Genomic DNA, 25,134 nt, shown 5'->3' with positions numbered 1-25,134 from the left:
TAGTCTTCGACAAAGCAGGAAAAAAGACAGTCTTTTCAATAAATGGTGCTGGGAAAATTGGACAGCTATATGTAGAAGAATGAAACTCGACCATTCTCTTACACTGTACACAAAGATAAACTCGAAATGGATAAAAGACCTCAACGTGAGACAGGAATCCATCAGAATCCTAGAGGAGAACATAGGCAGTAACTTCAGTCTTTTTCACATGAGGGTATCCAGTTAGCCAACACCAATTATTGAAAAGAGGCCTTTCCCTTTGAGTGGTCATGGCACCATTGTCAAATATTTTACCATACATGTGAGGGTTTTTTGTTTGTTTTGTTTTTGTAACAGTGCTAAATTTGTTTACTAGTTCCAGCAGATATTTTGTGTGTAGAATCTTTAGGGTTTTCTTTATATAAGGATATGTCATTTGTGAACGAAGATAGCTTTACTTCTTCCTCTTTTATTTGGATGCCTTTTATTTCTTTTTCTTGTCTAATTGCTCTGGCTAGGACTTACATTATTATGTTCAGTAAGAGTAGAACGAGTAGAACTAGTGGGGATCCTTGCCTTATTCCTGATCTTAGAGGAAAAGCTTTCAGGTTTTTACCTTTGAATGTGATGGTTGCATGTGTTTTTCATATATGGCCTTTCTTATGTTAGAAGGTTCTCTTCCTAGTTTGTTGAGTGCTTTTATCGTGAAGGATTGTTTTATTCTGGCAAAGGTTTGTTGGTTTGTTTTTTTTTGTTTTGTTTTGTTTTCTTGCATCAATTGAGATAATCATGGGTTTTTTGCTTTCATTCTGTTAATGTGATGTATGTCATTGTTTGATTTTCGTATGCTAAACCATTTTGGCGTTGCAGGACTAAATCCTACTTGGTTTTGTGCATAGTTCTCTTGATATACTCTGGAATTTTGGTTTGATGGTATTTTGTTGAAGATTCTTATATCACGTGTTCATGAGAAGTAATTGGTCTGTAGTTTTGTTGCTGTTTTTTCATTATCTAGCTTTGATAGCAGGGTAATGCTAGCTGTATAGAATTAGTCAGTTCAGACTGCTATAACAAAAATACCATAAACTGATGTCTTGTAAACAACAGAAATTTATTTCATAAAGTTCCTGAGGCTGGAAAATCCAAGATCATGGTGCCAGAAGATTCAGTGTCTGGCAAGAACCCTCTTTCTGGTTTATAACCAGCACCTTCTCAGTATGTCCTCATGTGATGGAAGGATGAGGGAGCTCTGTGGTCTGCCTTTATAAAGGAACTGATCCCATTCACAGGGTCTCCACCATCATGATCTAATTACCTTTCAAGAACCCCAGCTTTTGATACCATCATCTTGGATGTTAGGATTTCTGCATGTGAATTTTGGGGGGATACAAACAATCTATAGCAGTGTTTCCTCTTCAATTTTTGGAAGAAATTAAAAAAGATTGGCTTAATCCTATTTTAAATGTTTGGTAGAATTCATTGAAGACACCATTTGGTCCTGGGGGGTTCTTTGTTGGGAGGCTTTGATTACTGATTGAATCAAACTTAATTATAGATTTATTTCTTCATGATTCAGTCTTGGTTTTGTGTGTGTGTTAATGTTTAAATAAGGAATTAGGACCTGGAACTTCTTGGTCTACTGTCTTGCTGGCATCACTCTGTTGAATTATTTTTACATTGTGTTACTCTCCTATAAATTGTTAGTGGCAGTACAAAATGGTTCATGTAATAAAAGCTTTTCTTTTCTTGTTTTCCAGCAAGTGTTCTCTCTCACTTTTGCACTGATACATGTGTATGATTACATCACTATAATCAGGGCTTAGTGGATATCACTGATCTTGCCATGCATGATTAAAGCACATGAAAGCATATGTCTTAGTCCAGAGAGTGATGACCCTGCTTTTGAGAAGCGTGGATTCATGTTCCAAACCTGGTAATAAACAACACTTGTATTTTCTGCTTTTGAGAAGCATGGATTCATGTTCCAAACCTGGTAATAAACAACACTTGTATTTTTGTGACTCAGTTGTCTTATCTAAAATGAGAATGTTAAAATAAGTGCTGTTTAAAGGCTCTTTTATATCTACTTCTCTCTTTCTGTAATATAGATAGTAATTTAAATTTTGATACAATGTAAGTGAGTGCAAGAATATTTTTATGTGTACCTACTCAGGAGTATACCTTCCTGAAACACTTTGGATTAGGTCAACAGGTAGCCCTTACAAAAATAGTGAAGAGGGCACTGGGATAAATTATTGGGACCTAAAAAAACAGAATCAGACTCTAAAATCAACATGTGCCTGCCCCAGCCTTTCAGAGAATGTTGTAGGTTGTCTGTGAACCTTACCCTAGAGGTAAAATAGAACACATTGCTGGATATTTTCCTGGAGGAAAGATCTTTGTGAGAATAATGGTGTGTGATACACCCCCCAATACCCTTTGATTTTGTCCTAGGAGAATATGGTTCAAGTTTTTTAATAAAAGGGGTTATAAGAATATGACAGAAAAAGCCCACCCTTGCTGAAATATAAAAAAATGTGGAAGAAAAAGAAAATGGTAACGACTTCAGTTTCAATAGAAAAAGAAACTGGGGGACCCCTGGGTGGTTCAGTTGGTTAAGTGTCTGCCTTCTGCTGAGGTCATGATCTCAGGGTCCTGTCCTGCATCAGGCTCTTTGCTTAGTGTGGGGTCTGCTTCTCCCTCTCTCTCTGTCCCTTCTCCTGCTCATGCTCTCTCTTTCTCTCTAGCTTGCTGTCTCTCAAATAAATAATGAAAATCTTTTAAAAAAGGAAAAGGAAACTTTGGTTCCTAAAGATGGAAGAAACTGTATGGTATTTGGATGCAAGATCCACCCAGAAAACTTGCACAACTGGCCATTCAAATATGAGAGAAAATAAGATTGCTGTAATATTGCTTATTGCCTAAAAATTATTACTGGCTATTTTAGGACTTGAGGCCTGTTTAATACTACTATGAAGAAAATTTGTGTGCACAGAAGGAGATTTTTCTTTATTTTCAGAAATCATAGCATGGAAAATACAACAAAATATACTTGAGGAGGCTTCTAAAAGCAAACAAAATTCTATAAATACTCAGTTTACTTTAGATGGTAAAATGTAATGTTTGTGAATAATAACTACAAATATTTCTTTTGGGTAGTCTGCTTTTCTGTTTGCTTATAAATTATACATAACTGAAGATGGCTACACTTTATAAATGTCTAATGTGCGTTGCTATTTATATGATGTTCTTTATGCTATTAATAACATGTGCAGTGTCACTATCTTTCATTATCTTCAGATTTTTTTTTTAGTTCACATTTTCACACTTATGATACTGTTAATTTATGTTATTTTTTTTCTGCTCATGACTGTCAATAATGATAGAGAAAAGAGACCTGAAGAATAAGTGACATGAAATGATGAAGAGCCCATCAAAGTGTGAATAAAATGGTTCAGAAGTAGGTGAAAGTTCATGAATTTACAAACGTTTTCAGAAAAGTGAAGTTCACTAATGTGAGTTAAAAACTAGTAAATTTGGTCAAGATACTTGGTCCTAACATCAATATAAGGGGGATTCAGGCAAAATATAAAAGAGCCAAGTATGGAAAAATGTGGTGGTGGTGGTGTTCTGGCTCTCTCCTTCAGTCAGGCATGACTCCTTCAAGCCCTTGTGAGATGTCACTGATGAAGACACTTCAAAGAGAGGATTCTGGGAAGAAGGCAGAAAAGGAAGTGCCAGGACACAGTCTCCCCACCCAGGCAACCAGTCACGCTGCTAGAATCTCTCTAATGTAACTATTTTGGAACTTTGGAGACCTTATAGCTTTTGGGCAATGCCTTTGATGGTAACTTGTGATTAATTGCAGTCAGTTTCATCTCTGAGCCCATTGCATACAGCTTGTAGGCCCGGGTGAGCAATAAGGACCCGTCCTCCCAATACCGGTCATCTGTGTTCTGATCACTGATTGCTGACTTAAGCTATATCCTGGGATGTCTGAAATATGATCAACTCGCCCTGTTGGAGGCTTATTGACAAGTGACAAAGTTTGGGGCCCTGGGCAACATGGTTGAAGCCAATACTATGCATTGGCCTCATATTGCTACTTGAAGTTCTGTTGAGAGTAGCCTTAATCATATTCTGTACAGGACAAATTAAACATAGCTTCAGTCTCTGTTGGTCAGATTTATCAGAATGGCGGATGGAGTGGTGTACTCATGTGGATATTCAAGTTCAACAAGAAAATGTAGGGTCAGATATTGGGGAAGGCAAACTGCTGTAGGCCCTGAGTATTCCTGCACATTATTGCTGGTCGTGCCGAGAATACAAAGACCCAACCGCTCTTTGTTGGGGTTATGTCTTAATGTTATATGTGCAGCAGGCAACCCTGTGAAATGAATTAGTAGCTCCCCTCCAGGAGAGAGGGCAGGCTTGCTTACTGCCTTCTATAAAAGAGGTGGGTTCCCCATGGTTGGTGCTCCTCAGATGTGGCACAAGCCCACTGCATGTGTAGCATAGAGACGATGCCTCCCTACTGGCCCTTGGGACTCAGCAGGGCCTGGGAAACCAACAGAAGCACGATGCTTTTGCTATGCAGCATGCTATGAATACTAAAGTTCTTCGTCTCTGGGGAAAAAAAACCAATAGAAGCCTGAAAAGAAAAATAAATATGTAGTAAAAGAGTGTATAGAATAAGGTAGAAATAGTCTGGATAATTGCTAATAAAAGCTTATTAAATTTACTTGATAAAATGCAGAGGTTCTGAGAGGGAATTTTAAAATGACCTATGACATATACAAGAGACACTTAGATTACATAAAAAGACAAATGGTGAAAGTCATGGAGTGGTCCAACATCAGATCAAATAGAAAGGCTTCTGCTAATAAGTATTTAATATACACCAAATATCTTGTTATATTATTTAATATTTGTATGCTACCATAAAACTTGAAATGATTGCTCTTGTTAGAATGCCGCCAGATGATAGCTATGTTGAACTTATTTAAGGTTTATAACAAACTTGAAAAACCTATTTTTAAGAAGCAGAGAATGAAGTTATGAATCTTCAAGTAATTTCTCAAGAATTTATATAGAACATATGACAGTCCAGGTGTTTCCTTCCTCTTTCTCTCTCCCTCCCTTTTCCTTCTCCCTCCCTTCCCTCCTTTCCTTCCATTCTTCCTATCTTATTCCTAACTCCAAAGCTGTTAAACTTTCTGTCACTAAGTCTCTTATTCATGCACTGGTTATGAGGACCTTATAAATAGGAGACCATTTGGAACCGTCTAAGATGATATGGCAAATGGAAAAGGCTGTGTTATACTGTTAGCTCTGGAGACATGACCAAATGATTCCAACCTATTTTGCATTCTATGTGTCACATTTTTTAAAATAATGAAGTTATGTAATGTAATGAGTGCAAATCATTTGCTGTGGTCTTGGAAAGTATGTGTGTGGGGGGGGGAGGGGAGGTGCAGGCAGGTGTCCGGGGAGGTTAAAAGGCATAAGAGTGTGCTGGTATCTTTCCTTGTGGAGGAGAGACTTTTTTGTTTTTTGGGTCTCCTAGAGTTTGAGGTGAACCCTTTCCCTTTCCCACCCTTAGATCAGTGATTCTACTGACAGCCTGGTTTCCACTATGTAATATCCTTTGCATATCTTAGGTGGGAAATAAGGCATGAAGTTACTTTTGATACTTGCAAGATATTGAATACATTGTATTCAGTAAGTCATCATGAATGAATGGAAGTATTGGGAGTTACTTCTAGAAATGTGGCAAAAGTACCATAGCATCTTTCCTTTCTGCATTGCTCATTTGCTATGTTGACGTTCCAGAGTTGTTCCTCTCCATGGTCCTGCTGCACTTTCCAGGCTCAAATTTGGTTGCACTTTTTATCAGTTTATACCCCATTCCACTCAGGCTACCACTCACACTGCCAAAACCATTGCCCGTAGCACAACTTTTATTACTATGGCAGGAAAACAGAGATTGATACGTCCTCAAACTCTGTGTAAATTACAGAACATGCGGTTAGATGACTTAGTCATACAATATGACTTTTTAACTCTTAAAATACCAATATGAAAAAATATATATAAAAAAGGGTAGTGAAGCCAGTCGTCATTAGCATTGTCTGAAGATCAGCAGCATCCCCAAGGTGGTTCTTACAAAGAATATTCTGGGTCCCAACCCCAGATTTACTGAATCGATTATTTTTAAAGATTTTATTTATTTATTTGTCAGAGAGAGAGAGAGAGAGAGAGCGAGCAAGTGCATAAGTAGGCAGATTGGCAGGCAGAGGCACAGAGAGAAGCAGGCTCCCTGCCAAGCAAGGAGCCCGATGCAGAACTCGATCCCAGGACCCTGGATCATGACCTAAGCCGAAGGCAGTGGCTTAACTGACTGAGCCACCCAGGCATCCCCTGAATCAAATATCTTGAGTGAAGGCCCTGAATCTGTGTTTTAATAAATACCACAGGTAATGTTCATGCAAAATTAATGTGTGAACCAGTAGTTTAGTTTTTGTTTCTGTGTTTTTTTTTTTTTTTTCTCCCTGTAGCAAAATAAGAGGTAAGACTTTTCTGGACTCTTTAAAAAGAGTAAAGAGACGATTCCCAAGTAGTTTAGTATTGAGTTACTGGTATGGATGAGGAATTCATGTCATAATAGAGCAGAGTGACAGGAGTTGTGAGGGTTCAGTAATCTATGTGTGTCACTCGGACGTGACATCCTATAAGTGTCATTGTCATCATCATGGTATTAGTTCTAACATGCTCCATTTTACAGCTTAATGTCTTTATAATCAGTATGAGTCTTACAACCAGTGCAATTAGAAATGTTACATCTTGACTAATTAATAGCTGTTTTCTTTCTTGATTGCCTTAGAGTAAAAAAAAAAAATTTTTTTTTACACACATTTTTGCATGTGTGTGCCATGTCATTCACTCCTTTGTTTTTGTATTCCTGTTTCTTGTCCATGAAACACAGCAAAACCAAGTGTCCAGGTCTTTGTTCTGTCATTAACTTCCTGTCCTACCTTACCAAGATCCCTGAAGTTCTGTGAGCGTCAGACTCTTCATTCATAAACCAGGTGGTCAGAACTGCACTATTCCTCTTCTGTATGCTGGGGAGATCAGTTGTCTCTCCAACCCTATAATTCTATGGATTTGATGAAATATTCTTTGAAATTGGACCAATTCATGGTGATGGATGCAGATATTTAGGGTTGCAGGACTTAGTGGAACAAGAATCTCATGAAGGAATCATTTTGCACGAGAAGGAGCTTTTTGGCCTGGACAGAAAGAATGAAAGAAGGAGGAGATAATATAATGATGCTGGCGAAAATAATGAGAATCTATTCCCTTTATCAACAGTGGAGATACCTTTGGGATCATGTTTCCAGTAGAGGGTGGGCCACAGGGAAAGTGATTCCTGGGCGGCATGTGGGTTTCTCAAGAGAGAATAGAGATCACTGTCGTGGTGACTGAAGATTTCGGGGACTGAGAATAAAGGGTGGCTCAGCTGGGGGGCATGGCAGAGGGTTTGGGCCCCTTGCAGATTTCAGAGTGGCCCAAGTCTCCACAAAACCGGGACCTTTCACAGAGGACGGGTGTACTCATGACTCCCATGCACCTGCTTGGAAGTAGGAATAAAGGCACAGTGCTGTTTTCTTCATTGTGTTTCCTAATGTGCTTTGCAGTAAAACATGCTTGTCTCATACGGCAAATGTTCCCCGAAGTTCTAGAGGTAAAACCAGGTCCCCTCAGAGTATTTCATTACATTCTTGTCTTTGCTTCAGTCCCTGAAAGAGACTTGTGATAAAGGTCTGAGCACAGGTAGTTTGTTCAAGTGGTTCTAGGAAGTTTCAGCTTTGAATGTGAAATGCATAGAGATGGAAAGGAAGGAAGTCAATACCCAGTGTTTAATGAGCACATTACTGTTGTAGGTGATCCGGTCACCACCGCTGTGATCCCTGGACGATGGTTGAGGACCTGTTTAGAGTTGTCCTAGGCAGCAGGAGAGCCAGGGTAGATGGGCATTTTTCAGTTGCGCTGTGTTAGGTTGTTAAGAGGATGAACTTCCTGGTGCTTCCCCTCTGCCCTATGCATGGACAGAGTATGTGCTTCTAGCTGGAGGCAGCTGACAGAGTCCAGCATGAGACAAATCAGTGCGAGGACATGAATGAGAACATGATTTCTTCTACGGCCTCTGCTTGTGCTCCTCGACCCATCTGTGCCTTACATTTCTTCCTCACATCTCATCTTTGCTTTAACAACATCATTGCCCATCAAGATTTGACATATACACTTAAAATTTTTTTTAGTTTGAAATAGTGATTGTAAAATTACGTGGACTTTTAAGAAAAAACACAGATCCCACATTTCACTCATTTTTCCCCAACTGCAGTTAGCTTAGATTATACCATTAATAATCATTTTCCCCTTTATACCAGATTCCAGATTTACCTCAACCAGCATCAACACATCTGATCATCTTGGTTGCTTGCTCAGCAAAGTAATCAAGATATGCCTCCTAAAGTATATGAACGTCTGGGGTCTTTGCTCCTCCAGACCATGATTTCTGCAGTTGCCCACTAAAGGTCATCACCAAGGATGGATGTCCCGAGGGGTGCTCCCCTCAGTCTCCTGAGTTCAAGATAGACACATCTTTGCCCTTGGTTGCCACAGTCCCGTCTCCTGACCTGAAGGGTTCATTGCTTCCAGTAGTATAGTGTATAGTATAGTAGTATAGTAGTATAGCCCCCTACGGTTCTATACTGGCAAGAGAAGCTCAGATAACTCAGTGGTTGTCACAGCTTTGTGTTTATCAGAACTCAAGTTTCTTCTGGGAGGAATGTCCCCCACCCAGCCTTCCTCTAAGACAGACCCTGACTGCATAGACTCTAAAGTTAGAGGGACAGGAAGTATGGGTTATGTGCTGGGTCACTGAGAATGATCATGAGATGAGCCACTCTTAACCACCACCCTTTGTTTTTTTGACCCTTGTATTTCTGTTCCAGATGCACAGGACTCCAACCTCACAGGTGTCTTTTCTAAGCCGGCCATCTCATCTTAGCTGTACCTTAATGAAGCTCTTCCAAACTTCCAATATTCCATTGGGAAGGAAGTTTCCAGGTGATAAAGTACATGCTAGAACCAGGTCATCCTATTTTCATGAGCTGTCTGGGGTTCTCAGAAGCAGACATCTAGATGTGCCCTGCCAGATGTCGCCATCTCAGTCTTCTTTCGCACGGGTGACTTCCTGCAGCTAGTTCAGCCTTGTTGCGTCTCACTCTGGCGATCAAGTCTTCGTCTTCATGCGTAACATGTTCTACTTTTTGGTTATAGGTAGAGGTGAAGTTCTTTCAAGGCTGCCACGGAGGCCTTCTGCACTACACAGCATGCACTGAGTTCGAAGTCCAGCCTCAGGCTATATTTTTGTTTCATCTATTTTGCTTTGTTGGTTTAAGAGCTCTGGGTTACAGTTACTTTTGGCTTAAAATATGATAGGCCTGAGGATACTGTGAGGGCAAACGTGGCTCCTTCTACCAGCCCTCATCCCAGTTCATTAGAGCTGAGTCTTAGAACTTTGTTGCTCCAGTAAATCGTAGTTTAACGCCATATAGCTTTCCATCAGCAGTGGCAACCTTGTTAGCATTTTCTGAGAGATCTCATAACTCCATCCTAAAAATCTGATTTCTAATGCCACATGTACTACCAGTGGTCTTTGGGTCTCACCCAAAAAGACCCTGACACAAATTTGAGTGCGAGTTGTTTATTTTGGCAATGATCCAGGCAGCACTGTGCGGGTGAGTTGTTTGGGTAAGGAAAGGAAAGAGTCAGGTACAGGTAAGCGAGTGACTGCTCCTTCCATGGTGACTGATTCACACACCTTCTCAGGACCTCGGTGAGCTGGTAAATCTGTAGAATGAGGAACAGGATCATCCTTGTTGAGAACTGTGCTCATCAGTGTCATCATCTTAGCAGTTTGCATATGTGCCCAGAAAACTTCCTTGCCGAGGAGAGTTCTCATTCAGCACAGAAGGAACTGCAGTTTCTTGCAGTAAGAAATCATGGATATGTATAGAAAAGTTATGAGTACAGGGGCGCCTGGGTGGTGCAGTTGATTAAGTGTCTGATCTTGGTTCCGGTTCGTGTTGTGATCTCAGGGTTGTGAGATCGAGCCCTGTGTTGGGGCTCTGCACTCAGCGGGGAATTTGTTTGAGTTTCTCTCTCCCCCGCTCCTGCTTATGCTCTCTCAAGTACATAAATAAATAAATCTAAAAAAAGAAAAGTTAAGAATACATATGGAGATAAGGTCCTTAGTACCTGTTATAATGCCCTTCAAACAAATTCATACAAACTTCCCTGAAAAGTTACTTATTTTAAATACAGCAAAGAGAAGGAAGTTACATGCTTTATTTTACTTCTTATGCACTTAGGTGTATTACCCATCACTATACTTATGAGGTGAGCTAAAATTTCTAGCATCACAAGAGAAAGCAATAATCCTACTATCACTGAGAACATGTTACTAAATAGAGATTTTCACCAAAATTTGTCTATGCCCATTCACCAGACAGTCCCAGGTGGGAGCCAGGTTGGACCATTTTCATGATGTGATATTATATTATGCAACTAATTATCAGTCTCTTGTTTGATGACCCCAAATACCATATATAACTAAGGAAAAATAATTGTTTTCTGTTCAGTTTTATAAATGGGAAATCTGAATTCCGGACATTTAGTCTCAGCTAGTGACTAGTCATACCAGGAAGATTCAGAGTTCCTTGCAATTACCCACTGAAGTCACAGATTTACCCAGGGTTAAATGACCTCAGAAATTGCTCAATGTGTGTGTACTATAAGCTTTTAGAGAGTATTAAAGTATTGCTGTACATGGTTTCTAATTTTGAAAGCAAAGCCTCACTATTACCATTAGTCACCACCACCTCCACTGCCGACTCCACTGCCGCCATCACCATCACCACCTGCACCATCACCAGCACCACAACCACCAGCATCACCTCCATGGCCATCACCACCACCACTGCCACCACCTCCGCCGCCACCCCCCCCCCTCCCCCCCTCCCCCCACCGCCCCTACCGCACTCCCAGCGCCATCACCACCAGCACTGTTTTGGAAGAGTGTGCACATGGTGGTGAGAATGGTGAAGACACTGCATCTTAGGACTCAGGATTGGGGCTCTTCCTACCTGGGTTTCTTGTGTCTATATCTCACCTTTCCAAATGTGGCTGCATTTCTGTTGACTCCAGCTCTGCTGGAAAAAAAAATATGCATGTTTATAGTTTGGACCAGTGATTCATTTCACGGAGTTCCTTTTGTGATTTGCTGAAATACATTTACGTAACAACAATAAGAATATTCATTCTCATAGCACATTCAGTACTTACTAAGTGTGATGCTGTTTCTCATCACATGGGATACAGTGGGGAAACCAAAGTTCCTGACTTTATGAATTATAATTCAATGGAGGAGACTGAGCAAACAATCGGGAAATAGGGATTATAACATCCTATCATACTCTAAAGAAAAAACATGAAGCGAAAGTTAAAGGGACATGATGAAAACTTCTATGTTAGATAGGTAGCCTGCCCTGATAGGGTGACATCTGAGCAGAGACAGGAACAAAATGTGGCAGAAATTTGAATCAGTGAATGAGGGAAGCAGGGTCCTGGCAGGAGGAAGTAGTCAAGCAGAGGCCCTAAGACAGGACAGTGTGCCATGTCTCTGTGAGAGAGTTTGACACCTGCGATGGTTAGAGCAGAGAGGAGGGACAGAAGTAAAGAACATCTGAAGAGAAGTTCAGGGCCAGACAGTAGGGGGCTTTGTAGCCCATGGTGAAGAGTTGCATGTGTTTTTAGTGAGTTAAGAAGCTGCTAAGAATTTCGAGCGAGGGAATGTTATGGTCTGTCTCATATCTTCAAAGAACACATGGCTATAATATGAAGAGTCAAATACAGATAAAATGTAGGAAGGCAAAAGCTGACAGTGTTTGGATTGTGTAGTACCATTGGAGGTGGTGATAAATTGTCAGATTATGGATGGATTTTTTGAGATTATGGCTGGCGGGATACATTTTGGGATGGGTTCCTGATCTGTACATGATCATATTAATGTTGTCTAGTCAACTGAGGGCCTGCTGTGGCCCTGCTTTATCTGGTAGAATTTATCTAGCCAGTGTCTCGATATTACTTGAATACTTCGAATGACACCACATGCATATCCAAAGGGATAGCTATGATGAGATAAAAGAGCTGTTTGAAACCACATAGAGACTTACTCAAAACTGAAAATGCTGTGGCTGGAGAGGAGAGGATGGAGTCACTCTGGCCCAGGACAACATCAGACTGCCTGCCACGCCTGCCTTCCAGTATTTGCTAGTGATTCCCGTGTCCTGCTTGCTGGCCATGGAATTTAATGGTCTGTGATCAAGTGTATCTGTGGTACCTTCATGTTCAAGACTTGATAGGCAGAGGGGTGCAGCCACCCAGGGATGGAGGTGTGGCTCTGTTGGGGAGGTTGTTAGCTTCCCCAACGTGGACATAGCTGCTCTCACTGACACATCACATGCCTCAGGAAATCTCTCCTTGATACTGAGCTTTCCACTGTTCGGGATCGGAGAATCCTGGAATTGAAGTGCTGGGGGCTGTTTTAGAGAAGAAAACTAAGGTGTAAATGTCAAAGATAATTTGCTGTCGCCACACAGTGGATAGAGACAAAGCTGGAACCGGCTTACACCTTCAGTGCTTTTCCTTTAAACGTCTGTCTGATTATGTGAAGATTTAATCCTGCAGGAGTTTTAACTGGAGCACCTTTTGGACTGAATTCCATCTTTAACTCCAGGACATGTAATTATTCACATGAGTTTGTTGTTCTTAGCTTTGACAAAAAAGCATTCCATTCATCTATTTTGGACGCTTATCTGAAAATTAGTCCCAGATGTTTCCCTTTGTCTCATTTTATTATAAGAATAGTTCAAGATGGGATTGGGAGGGAGACAAACCATAAATGACTCTTAATCTCACAAAACAAACTGGGGGTTGCTGGGGGGAGGTGGGATTGGGAGAGGGGGAGCGGGCTATGGACATTGGGGAGGGGAGGCGAACCATAAGAGACTATGGACTCTGAAAAACAACCTGAGGGTTTTGAAGGGTCAGGGGTGGGAGGTTGGGGGAACAGGTGGTGGGTAATGGGGAGGGCACATTTTGCATGGAGCACTGGGTGTTGTGCAAAAAGAATGAATACTGTTACACTGAAAAAATAAATAAAATGGAAAAAAAAAAAAAAGATTTTAAGAATAGTTTAAGTTGTGATAGAGCCCAGATGAAGATGGCAACATAGGAGGCTCCTGAGCTTTTATCCTCCCACACATGTACCAAATATATAGCTCCACACAGAGCATTTCCCTCTGAGAGAAATCTTGAAACTGGCTGGGCAGCATAGGAACACCGAAACATATACAGCAAATACTAGAGATCTCAAGGAAGGGATGAATGACAAGACATTAACCATAGGGTTACTCTACACTCAAAATGGATCGATTATCAAGTCAAAACCAGTAAGGACAAATGAGACTTAATTAGCTCAGTTGTACCTAACACACATAGAGAACTTTCCATCCAACAGCAACAGGACACACATTCTTCTCAAGCACATGGGGATTTTTCAGGGTAGATCATAATTAAGCCAAAAAACAAGTCTTAAAAATGTAAAAAAAAATTGAAATTATGTTACTTATCTTTTCTAACCACAATGGTTTGAAACTGAAAATCAGTTACAAGAGAAAAACTGGAAAATCCACACACATATGGAGATTAATTAACATGCTAGTGAACAACCAGTGGGTCAAAGTTGAAATCAAAAGGGAAATCAAAAAAATATATTGAGACAGGAAAATGGAAACACAAAATATCAAAACATATGGGATGCAGCAAGAGCAGTTCCCAGACGTTTATAGGGACAAATGCTTACAACTAGAAAAGATATCCCCAAAAAATGTAAATTTAGATTTCAAGGAACTAGAAAAAGAAGGACAAATTAAGGAAGGAAATAACTCAGATGATGGGATTCAATATGAAATAGAGACTAGGAAGATACAGGAAAGATCAATGAAACTAAGAAACAAAATTGACAAATCTTTAGACCAAAAAAAAAAAAGGAATATTCAGATCCAAAATGAAAGAAGACATTATAACTGATACCTAGAAATACTAAGGTTCATAAGAGACTGCTATGGACAATTTTGCCAACAAATCGGATTACTTAAAAGGAATGGACAAGTACCTAGAAACCTACAACCTTATCAAGACTGAACCATGAGGAAATAGAAAACTTTAATGGATCAATAATGAATAAGGAGATTGAAGTGTAATCATAAACTGGGGATAGAAGGGGCTCCTGGGTTGTTCAGTGGGTTAAGCCTCTGCCTTCGGCTCAGGTCATGATCTCAGGGTCCTGGGATCGAGCCTTGCATCGGGCTCTCTGCTCAGTGTGGAGCCTGCTTCCCCCTCTCTCTCTGCCTGCCTCTCTGTCTGCCTGTGATATCTGTCTGTCAAATAAATAAATAAAATCTTAAAAAAAATAAATTGGGGATAGAAGGAATGGACCTCAACATAAAGTAGGTTTCCTCCAGTTTCTAAAAGTAGAGCATTGCTGGGAGACCTTTCATAAGTTGAAGTGATCATAAAGCAAAGAAGCAATTATTATTTCATAAAAGCAGAAACCCTCTTTGGATTTCTTTTGGTTAGCAAAACAGATACTAAAGTAGGTCTTTTGCAAAACCAAAATGGCATAAACGGAACTTTTGGATAGCAGAGGAAACCTGTTTGACAAATCCATGAATAAATCCTGCACAAGTGAAAAGCGGAAAGCTTTCTAAGATCAGGAACAAAAAACAAGGAAGCCCACGTAGTGGGCTTATTCAACGTAGTACTCGAAACCCTAGCCAGAGCAATTATGCAAGAAGAGCAATGAAAGACATCCAAATAAGAAAGGAAGAAGTAAAATTGCCTTTTCTGCAGATGACATGATACTGTACACAAAAACTACAAAGACCACCAAGAATCTGTTGGAACTAACACATTCGGTAAAGTTGTAGAATACAAAATCAATTACAATAATCAGTTGCATTTTTATACACTAACAATGAACTGTCAGAATTAAAAAAACAAAACATGTATTTGCCAGAGAGAGCAAGCACAGGCAGAGGGAGAAGCAGACTTCCTGATGAGCAAGGAGCCTGATGTGGGGCTTGATCCCAGGATCCCAGGATCGTGAACCAAGCTGAAGGGAGAGATGCCTAACTGAGCCACCCAGGTTGCCCCAGAATTTTGTTTTTAAAGTCCCATTTACAGTAACATAAAAAACAGTAAAACACTTAGGAATAAGTTTAGCCAAACAGTGAGGCAATCTGTATACTGAAAACTATAAAACATCAATGAAAGAAGTGTGAAAAGATACTAATAAATGGAAAGCTACTTGTTGTTCATAGGTTGGAATAAATGGAAGAATAAATATTGTAAGATGTCCATACAACACAACCAATCTACAAATTGCATACAGTCCTTATCAAAATTCCAATAGTGATTCTCCCAGAAATGTGAAAAAATCATGCTTCTTGACATCAGGTATGATTTGAAGGTGTAATAATCAACATGGTATGATAATGGCATTAGAACAGACACATAGATCAATGGAATAGAATAGGGAGCCCAGAAATAAACCCATTACTTCTATGGTCAATTAATTTTCAACAAAGGAGCCAAGAGTATACAATGGGTAAAGGATAGTCTCTTAAGTAGATCATGTTGGAAAAACTGGATGTCTACATATAAAGAGATTAGCCTAGACTCCTATATTGTCACATACATGAAAATTGACTCAATATGGATTAAAGACTTGAACACAAGACTTGAAACCGTAAAAGTCCTAGAAAAAAACATAAGGAAAATCTCCTTGGTGTTGGTCTTGCTAGTGAGTTTTTGTTTTTGACACCAAAAATAAAAGAACTCCTAAAAAAAACAAATAGGATCTCATCAAACCAAAATGCTTCTGCACAGCAAAGGAAACTATCAATAAAATGAAAAACAACCTGTGGAAAGGGAGAGAATGTTTGCAGACCACAAATCTGACAGCAGGTCAATATTCAGACATAAAATGAACTCATATGGCACAATAGGAAAGAAACAAATTACCCACCCCTCCCACCCCCCCAGTCCCTGAAATGGGCAAAGGACATTTTCTTAGAAGAAACCTAGAAATGGCCAACAGGTACAAGTCATCAGGCAAATTCAAATTCAAACCACAGTGAGATACCATCTCATACTTATTGAGATGTCTGTTATCATAAAAACAAGAGGTAAATGCTGGTGAGGATGTGTAGAAAAGTGATTCCTTTTTTAAAAAAATATTTATTTATTTGACAGAGAGAGAGAGATCACAAGTAGGCAGCAAGGCAGGCAGAGAGAGTGGGAGAAGCAGGCTACCCACTGAGCAGAGAGCCTGATGCGGGCCTCAATCCCAGGACCCTGGGATCATGACCTGAGCTGAAGGCATGAGCCACCCAGGTGCCTCAAAAAGTGACTCTTTATACTCTGTTGGTGGGAATGCAAACTGGTGCAGCCATTGTGGAAAACACTATGGAGGTTCTTCAAGAAATTAACAACAGAACATTGTGTGCTGAAGCAATCTTATTTCTAAATACATATCCAAAGGAAATAAAATCACTATTGTAAGGATTTATCCATAATCCTGTGTTCACTGCATCATTATTCACAATAGCCAAGGTACGGAAACAACCTAATTGTCAGTCCATGGATGAGTGGATAAAGAAAATGTGATACACACACACTTGCGCTAAAATATTTTTCAGCTTTAAAAAAGAAGGAAGTCTTGCCATTTGCAACAACATGGATGAAACTGTATGGCATTATGCCAAGTGGAATAGACAGGCAGAGGAAGACAGATATTCTATGGTCTATTTTTTATGAGGAATGTAACAAAAAAAAAAAAGTCGGAATTCATAGAAATAGATTGGCGTGGTGGTTGCCATGGCTAGGGGGTGAGGGAAATAGGGTTGGCAAAAGGGTACAGACTCTCAGTAGTTACAGGATGAGTAAGGTCTGATCACCTAATGTATACAACGATGATTGTGGTTGATACTGCTGTTTTGCATAATTGAATTTGTTAACAGAGTACAATGTAAGTGTTCTCCCTTCCACTCCCCATCGAAAGTTTAACATGTAGGATCATGGATGTGCTGTTGGCTCCAGTGAAGTTGAGATGGAGAAGAAGTTGTTCTTCGAAAAGCCAAATAGTCAGTAATTGTCAGATAACTTAATAGAGCTGCTAATAGTAAAACTTGTTGTCTAAGCATCTGCTTGGAAACTCATTTTTGTGAGGAGAAGTGCATTTTTTTTTTCTTTTTTTTTAATGCTCTTGTGTTAAACTCGGTTTCCATCCCAGGTCTTGGGAGAAACAGGAGCAGTCACTCTCAAATTATGTTTTTTGAGTTTTCCTCCTGAAGATGTAGCCATTTATTTCACTTACAGATTTCTGACAAACCCGCGATAAAGGTCTTTACCTCATGGAGTCTGACACCAGTACAAGGAATCAGACGTTTGGTAGAATTTCCCTCAAAGTCCTTCGAACATATGAGGTGTGATATTTGAGGGCAAGAGATGCTATCCCTCTCAGCCCATGTGATCCACAGATTATACACTGATGCTTAAGATTTTATCATCAGAATTTAAAATTTTTCTCAAAACCTTTTTTTCTTTTTCATAGCCTTTTTATCTTTCTATTCTTGTTACAGTCTGAACTTTTGACTATATGAGCATGTATAGCTTGTGTATTTTAAAAATTTATATTAGTTTTTATAAAAACTCATGCAGAGTTTGAAAGTTTGAGTTTTAGACCATGGTAAAATTTTCACAAGTCAAACATTTGTATTCAAATATCATATAGTACACAAAAATATGTACTATATACCAGATACACTATAAAAAGAGCATTTAGCTGTGTATTTCTAAACCCGCTTTCTTTTCCACTTTAAGCCTTTCACCCTTCAATGTGTGGGGTTACCAGCACTCTTCTTCATGTTTAAGCTGTTGTGATTGGTATTTAGCATGTAATCTCAAGGTGTTTATATGTTTAAAAGTCAAAGAATGCACCTTATTTAGTAAAGAGTATGATTCTATGCCGAGGGCAATTGGGAGGATGTAACGGAAAGGTTTTCTGTTGCCAACTTTAGAAATTATGTCCTGTTAGACTGATAGTTGATTTAAATGTAACTTCTTGTCGAGCATCTGTTTTCAGAATCAGATTATTATGACTCTAGTTTTCCTGACGCCTTAGGCTCACATTTCTGTTTGCTTTGCATGGTTTTAAGAAAATGAAAAGGGGCACTTGGGTGGCTCAGTTGAGTGGCAATTCTTGATTTTGGTTCAGGTCATGATCTCAGAGTCCTGGGATCAAGCCCTGTGTCGGGCTCCACACTCAGGGGGAATCTGCTTGAGATTCTTTCCCCCTGGAGCACCTGGGTGGCTCAATTGCTTAAGTGTCTGCCTTGGCTCAGGTGGTTACCCCAGGGTCCTGGGATGGAGTCCCACATTGGGCTCCTTGCTCAGTGGGGAGTCTGCTTCTCCCTCTCACTCTCCGTCTGTGCTCTAACTCTATCTCAAATAAATAAATAAATAATCTTTTAAAAAAAGATTCTTTCCCCCTCCTTCTCTCTCTGCCCCACCCTCTGCTTGCATGTTCAATCTCTCTCTCCCTCCCTCCCTCTAAAATAAATAATTTTAAAAGAAGGAAATGAAGAGTGTGAAAGTAAATTGTTTTTTTATTTTATATTTACTTATATTTATATTTTTGTGATGATAAGTGTACTCTCTAATTTCCATCACCTATTTCACCCATACCCCCGTCTACCTCTCCTCTGGCAACCAGTTTGTTCTCTGTAAGAGTGTTTCTTGGTTTCTGTCTCTCACTCGCTCACTAACCTGTTTTGTTTCTTAAATTCCACATGAGTGAAATCATATGTTAATTGTCTTTCTGTGATTGAATTATTTTCCTTGGCATAATACTCTCTAGTTCCATCCATGCCATTGCAAATGGCAAGATTTCATTCCTTCTTATGGCTGAGTAATATTCCATTGTGTGTACAGACCACATGTTCTTTATCCACTCATCTGTTGATGGACATCTGGGCTTTTTCCAAAGTTTGGCTGTTGTGGACATTGCTGCTATTAAACATTGGGGTGCATATATCCTTTGAATTAAGTGTTTTTCTGTTTTTGGGATAAATACCTAGTAATATAATTCCTGAATTGTAGGGTAGATTGAGTTTTTTGAGGATCCTCCATACTGTTTTCCACAGTGCTTCACCAGCTTGCATTTCTACCAACAGTGCATGAGGGTCCCCCTTTCTCCACATCCTTGCCAACACTTGTTGTTTCTTGTCTTTTTGATACAGACGTTCTGACAGGTGTGAGGTGATATGTCATTGTAGCTTTGGATTTGCATCTCCCTGATGGGAGTGATGTTGAGTATCTTTTCTTCAGAACTTTTAAGAAGAAAAGCACTAACTTTAGCAAAGGTTACCCTTTTGTGTCTCATAAATATGGACAGCCTAGGAGCTGGATGCCAAGTAGTGATGAGGGCATATAAAGCACACTGAGGCACTTTGAGAAACTGAGAGATAAATGGACCCATAGTACAATTCCATTTCTAGCTGCTCAACAAGCTGCCATCCCGCTGAGGAGAATCTGGCATATTATCATAAGTGAAAGCCAGGTGTGGAGGAATGTGAGGTCTCCCGCCAAGCAACGGGCTGGCGTGGGCTGCACAGATGGGAGCCGCACCGCTGAGCATGACCGTTGGCACATCTGAGGCCCAGTGTCTCCATTTTACCTTTGACTCTGCTCATTCATATGGATACACTTACTTGCCAATCACACACACAATAGCAAATACTTTTCCCAGTAGTAATTTATAAAAATAATTCAGAAGAGAGATTACTTTCAGAATTGTTAATGAAGTCAGATACAGAAAATGTCAGCTTTTCTTTTCCCCAAACCCACATTCTTTTTACAGTGCAAGAAAGCTTTTCCCAGAATTGTCTTGTGCCTAAATGAATACTGTAAAATGGAGGTAATTCTGTAAAATAAACTCTAAGGATTAGCATAATATGGTATTGGCTTTTAGACTCCCATTTTTTTCTGATATTTTCTAGATGACCTATAACTTTATGAAATGAACTCCAGACAACATGTATTGACCCAAAATAGCATTGCAGAAATGTGATTCTTTTTGTTTTATTTTTCATGTTTTTGTTTTTTTAAATTTCAGCTTTATTTCCTTTCTCATGTCATTTTCTAATTCTAGGACATCATTGAACCAAACTCCCTACGTGGTAGTTGTGTGTGAAGAATTTCTTACCACCTTTCCCAGTTTTCTGCTCTTACATTTCACTGCAGATGTTAAAACAGACCGATAAGTAAAACATAGCAGCAAAAGTGCTGTGAATAAAAATACAGCCAAAGGGGAGGAGAATTGCCAGGGGAGGAAGAGGGGTTAGTGTGGGATAGGCTATTGGTTAAAGACAACGGTAAATCGGGGCTCTGAACGTTGTGTTCGGAGGAGCAAGAAAGATGGAGTGACCTCACACAGAGGTGGAGGGACAGTGTGGAGTGAAGATGCGGTCCCCTGTGAGAAGCTCGGCTTCAGGGATATGGGGTTTGGGGTGCCTGTTAGAAGTCCAAGGGGTGGACAAACCAGCAGCTGCATTTGCAAGTGTGCAGATTGGGGGTGAGGTCCACAGTGGAAATCAAATCTTGAATGCTTCTGCAGTAGATCTCATATTTGGTTGTCAAGGTGGATGTGTTCAGCAAGCATAGGAAGAAAAGAGCAAACATCCAGGAGGATGCCAATATCTGATGATGGGGCAGATGAGAACTCTGTGCAGAGGATCTGGTTGGCAGCTAGTTCAAGGACACGGGGGAGATGGGTGGCGATGGAGGGAGGGTCTCTTCCAAAGCCTCCTGTTTGTCCAGCACAGCAGTAGCATCAAGATCTTACATGATGATTTATGTATCTTACATTTTGTAAAAAAGCAAAAACATATGTTGTCCTGGGGGATAGACATTATCAGCTGAGAATGAGAATTTCAAGGATGTGCTGGAGATTTGAGAAGAGAGAATGGTCTGTAGACATTGTCTAGGGCAGTTAAGAATTGCTCAATCATGGAAACGTGGTTAGATGGGTTCTCCAGGTTCATGGTGACTGATTCAGCATTACTGCCCTCGGCCACACATGCAGACAGAGAGTAGGCTAAGGATTGAATTCAACCAGAAGAAGCTTTGAACAAGAAAACACTACAATTTAAAAAAAAAAAAAAGTATCCTTTGTGGATTGGTATGACCATGTGATTTGCTGTAGCTGAAGAGTCAAGAGTTGTTTTCTGACTTCTGGGCTGAAACATTTATAAAGGAATGCACATAATTCTCTGTGCTTTTTCCTTGATGCTGCGGTAGTTACCATGTCCTGTTGAGAAGGACTTGGTTCACACGGGAGTGGCCTCAAATGCTGAGCTACTGCAAGGGGAGACCCTCCCTGGAGAACTCACACTGATGGGGAATTCTAGAAGAAAAGGAGGGAACCTTCATTGTTTCCAACCACTGAGCTTGTGGTGGTGATCTTGTTACCACGGTGATCCAGTGTGTCCTCCCTAATGACAAGGCAGTCCTGCGGGGGCAGACGGCTGAGGTCAGATGAAGGACAAGGTTAGAAGGGCCCAGGCATAGAAGCATCATCTGTGTGAAGATTTAAGTCACCAAGAACCATGAGGAAAGAAGTGATGGAGGAAGTGAAGTTGAGTCAGAAGATAATCTGACCAAAGAGCAGGGAAGGAGAGGATCTGAAAGCACGTGGATGGCTGCAGAAAGCAGGGATAATGAGGGTGCATGACCCCAGAGCATGCAAGATGAGGGGACTGAGGAAGGCTCTGGAAGGATCTGTAAAAAGCACACAGAGGTAATCATTAACCAACATGAACTATAGAGGATGTGGCCGTTAAAGAATTGGGTGACTTTTCAAAGGGAATGCATCTGAAGCAAATAACCTTTACCAGCATTTCAGGGTCCATAGCAAATGGAAACTTTAAATATGGGTCATTCTCTTGGATTTCAGGCCTCAGAATCAACATCAGAATATCCTCCCAAAGTAAGCAGTTTTCCATGGTGGAATCTCCAAACAATAAAAGACTATTTGGACTGAAATTATGTGTTCATACAATTTACAAACCTTGACCTCCACTACTGTTGCTCGAAGGTTGGTTTTTTTTTAGATTAATTCACAGTTGTGCTATTTGTCTTTTTTACAAGTATGTCAGTTTCTTATGTTATTTGGAGAGAAAAAACACAATCTCTGTACCTTCCACTCAATTTTACTGTGAAGTTAAAATGGCTAAGAAATGAAATCTCCCTTAAAAATACAGTCTGCCTGATTCCATTTCAATGAATATATATATATATTCATTACATTTTTTTATTTCAAAAACTTGGAGTCATATATTTGACAGCGTGAATCTTTTGTAACTATTACATAATGAGCAGTAGTGCTGCTTCTTCTTCTTCTTTTTTTTTTCCTTAAGATTTCATTTATTTGAGGGCTCCTGGATGGCTCAGTCGGTTAAGCATCTGCCCTCCGCTCAGGTCATGATCTCCTGGGATTGAGTCCCATGTCGGGCTCTTTGCTCATTGAGGAGTCTGCTTCTCCCCTACCCCACCACCCCGGCATGTGCTCTCTCTCTGTCTCTGTCAAATGAAGAAAAAAAATCTTCAAAAAATTTTTTAAAAATTAACAAAAATATTTTATCTATTTGAGAGAAAGAGTAAATAAGGGAGTGAGCCTGAGCCGAAGGCCACCCAGGCGCCCCTAAACAGAGCTTTAAAAAAAAAAAATCCCTAAAAAACTACTATTCTTTTGCTTTGAAAATAGATAAGAAGCAGCTGAAAGGTACCTTTTTGAAAAAAATTACGTACATTTGACTTCATCAATGACCATGACATGTGACCGACATAATTGAAAATATTCATAAAACACAATGGAAGATACTTGATGTATTAAAGTTTTTGTAAATAGACGCCATATAATAATAATTCTATTTTTTTTTAAAGATTTCATTTATTTGACAGACAAAGATCACAAGTAGACAGAGAGGTAGGCAGGGGTGGGGGGGAGCAGGCTTCCTGCTGAGCAGAGGGCCCGATGCGGGGCTCGATCCCAGGACCCTGGGATCATGACCCAAGCCCAAGGCAGAGTCTTCCCTCCATTTTTATTTTTAAGAAATGTTTTTTTATTTTCTATAGTCCTACAACTATTTCTTTTGCCTTTGCTGTTAGTATTAGTATAAATGGAAGTGTACTAGCTGAAGTTTCATCTTCATTCTTTCAGAAATACCTAAAAAAGACGTAATTATAAAATATAACTTTATATAAAACATCTAGAACTTATCTCTTTCCTTCCTGATGTAAATTTTTAAATCTGTACAGATTGCTTTTTTCCTTTCCTTTAGAATTCAGTTTCTCAATCACTGCTTACTACAGTCAAGTTTTCCTAGAATAATCTTTTTTTTTTTTTTTTTTTAAGATTTTATTTATTTACTTGGCAGAGAGAGAGATCACAAGTAGGCAGAGAGGCAGGCAGAGAGAGAGGAGGAAGCAGGCTCCCTGCGGAGCAGAGAGCCCGATGCGGGGCTCGATCCCAGGACCCTGAGATCATGACCTGAGCCGAAGGCAGCGGCTTAATCCACTGAGCCACCCAGGCGCCCCAATCTTTTTTTTTTTTAAAGATTTTACTTATTTATTTATTGGACAGAGAGAGAGAGAGAGAGATCACAAGTAGGCAGAGAGGCAGGCAGAGAGAGAGAGGGAGAAGCAGGCTCCTCGCTGAACAGAGATCCTGATGCAGGGCCCGACCTCAGGACCCCGAGATCATGACCTGAGCCGAAGGCAGAGGGATAAGCCACTGAGGCACCCACGTGTCCCAGAATAATCTTTTTTTTTAAAAAAGACTGTATTTATTTATTTATTTGACAAAGACAGAGCAAGAGAGGGAATGCAAGCAGGAGAAGGAGAAGCAGACCCTCTGCAGAGCAGGGAGCCCGACGTGAGGCTCCATCCCAGGATCCTGGGATCATGACCTGAGTTGAAGACAGACCCTTAACCACTGAGCCATCCAGTTGTGCCTCCTAGAATAATCTTGGTTATGGCTGTGACTGTCAACCCAGTGCCCTCTGTGCCATCCTGGGGAAATGGGAGCCGTGGACCCCTCATCCCAGAGTACCAATCCTCCATCCATTGTTTATAGTGTGCTCTGCAACGTGTGTCCGTGGTTTTAAACAGAATGATAACGTTTGCCCCATCAGAAGGAGAGTACAGAATTTCATAATGATTCTACTACCAAACAGTTACCATGTTTTGCCTGGTCCTCCCTCCATAATGATAAAAAGGAAGTTCGTTTGTTATAAGTAATTTCTGAGTGTTTTCTCTGTGCCATGCCCAGTTCTTAATGTTTTCTTAATGTTTCTCACAAAGTAATTTTTTGAGATAGGTTCACTTCCTGTTTTTCCTGAAACCGCGGAGTGTAACTGTGCTCTGTTTTTCCTCCCACAGTTAGGATGCGGTCCACGCAGTCCATCTTCTTAGCCACTCTACTTCTGCCAGAGTGTGGTCTTCAGACCTCATGACATACATCTTCTCTCAGTATGATGCCTGGGCCCCAGCCCAGATCTGATGAATCAGACTTCAGTGGGTGAGGATGAGTTAGTGATAGGAATCTGAGTTTTCACCAATTCCCTCAAGGAATTCTTCTATACTTGAGATTTGAGTGATCACATAACTCTTGCCTTAATTCCCCTGACAGTGGGTGGTATGGTCCCATGTTCTATCTCCGTCCTGCCTCACTGCTGGGAGCTATTCTTATCTGACCTAAGAGAAATGGAAAGCTCTGACATTAAAAGGATGTGTGTCCCATGCTGTGTGTCTTCTGCAGATGAACCCTTGCCTCGAGAGTTCCAGCCATGGGGCCGCTATAAGATCCTTATAGGCTCAGCTGTTTGGGTTAGAGTGGAGCTC

At 40.3% G+C, this 25,134-nt stretch overlaps 1 protein-coding gene across 2 annotated transcripts in view; it reads left to right on the top strand.

Annotated features, from left to right (window-relative positions):
- Positions 1-25,134, top strand: part of ZWINT (ZW10 interacting kinetochore protein) — a 69,049-nt gene that overhangs the window by 21,702 nt on the left and 22,213 nt on the right. The window contains exon 9 of one of the 2 annotated variants that reach the window (XM_046027841.1): positions 8,997-9,015. The exons of the other annotated variant lie outside the window; for it this stretch is intronic. The gene's annotated coding sequence lies outside the window, so the exon portion shown is untranslated. Of the gene's footprint in view, positions 1-8,996; positions 9,016-25,134 lie in introns of those variants that run through there. 2 annotated transcript variants of the gene reach the window in all.

The sequence above is a fragment of the Meles meles genome, chromosome 13, assembly GCF_922984935.1.
Source record: "Meles meles chromosome 13, mMelMel3.1 paternal haplotype, whole genome shotgun sequence".
NCBI classification, from domain to species: domain Eukaryota; kingdom Metazoa; phylum Chordata; class Mammalia; order Carnivora; family Mustelidae; genus Meles; species Meles meles.
The sequence above is the reverse complement of the archived record's forward strand: the minus strand, read 5'-3'. Positions and strand labels throughout refer to the sequence as shown.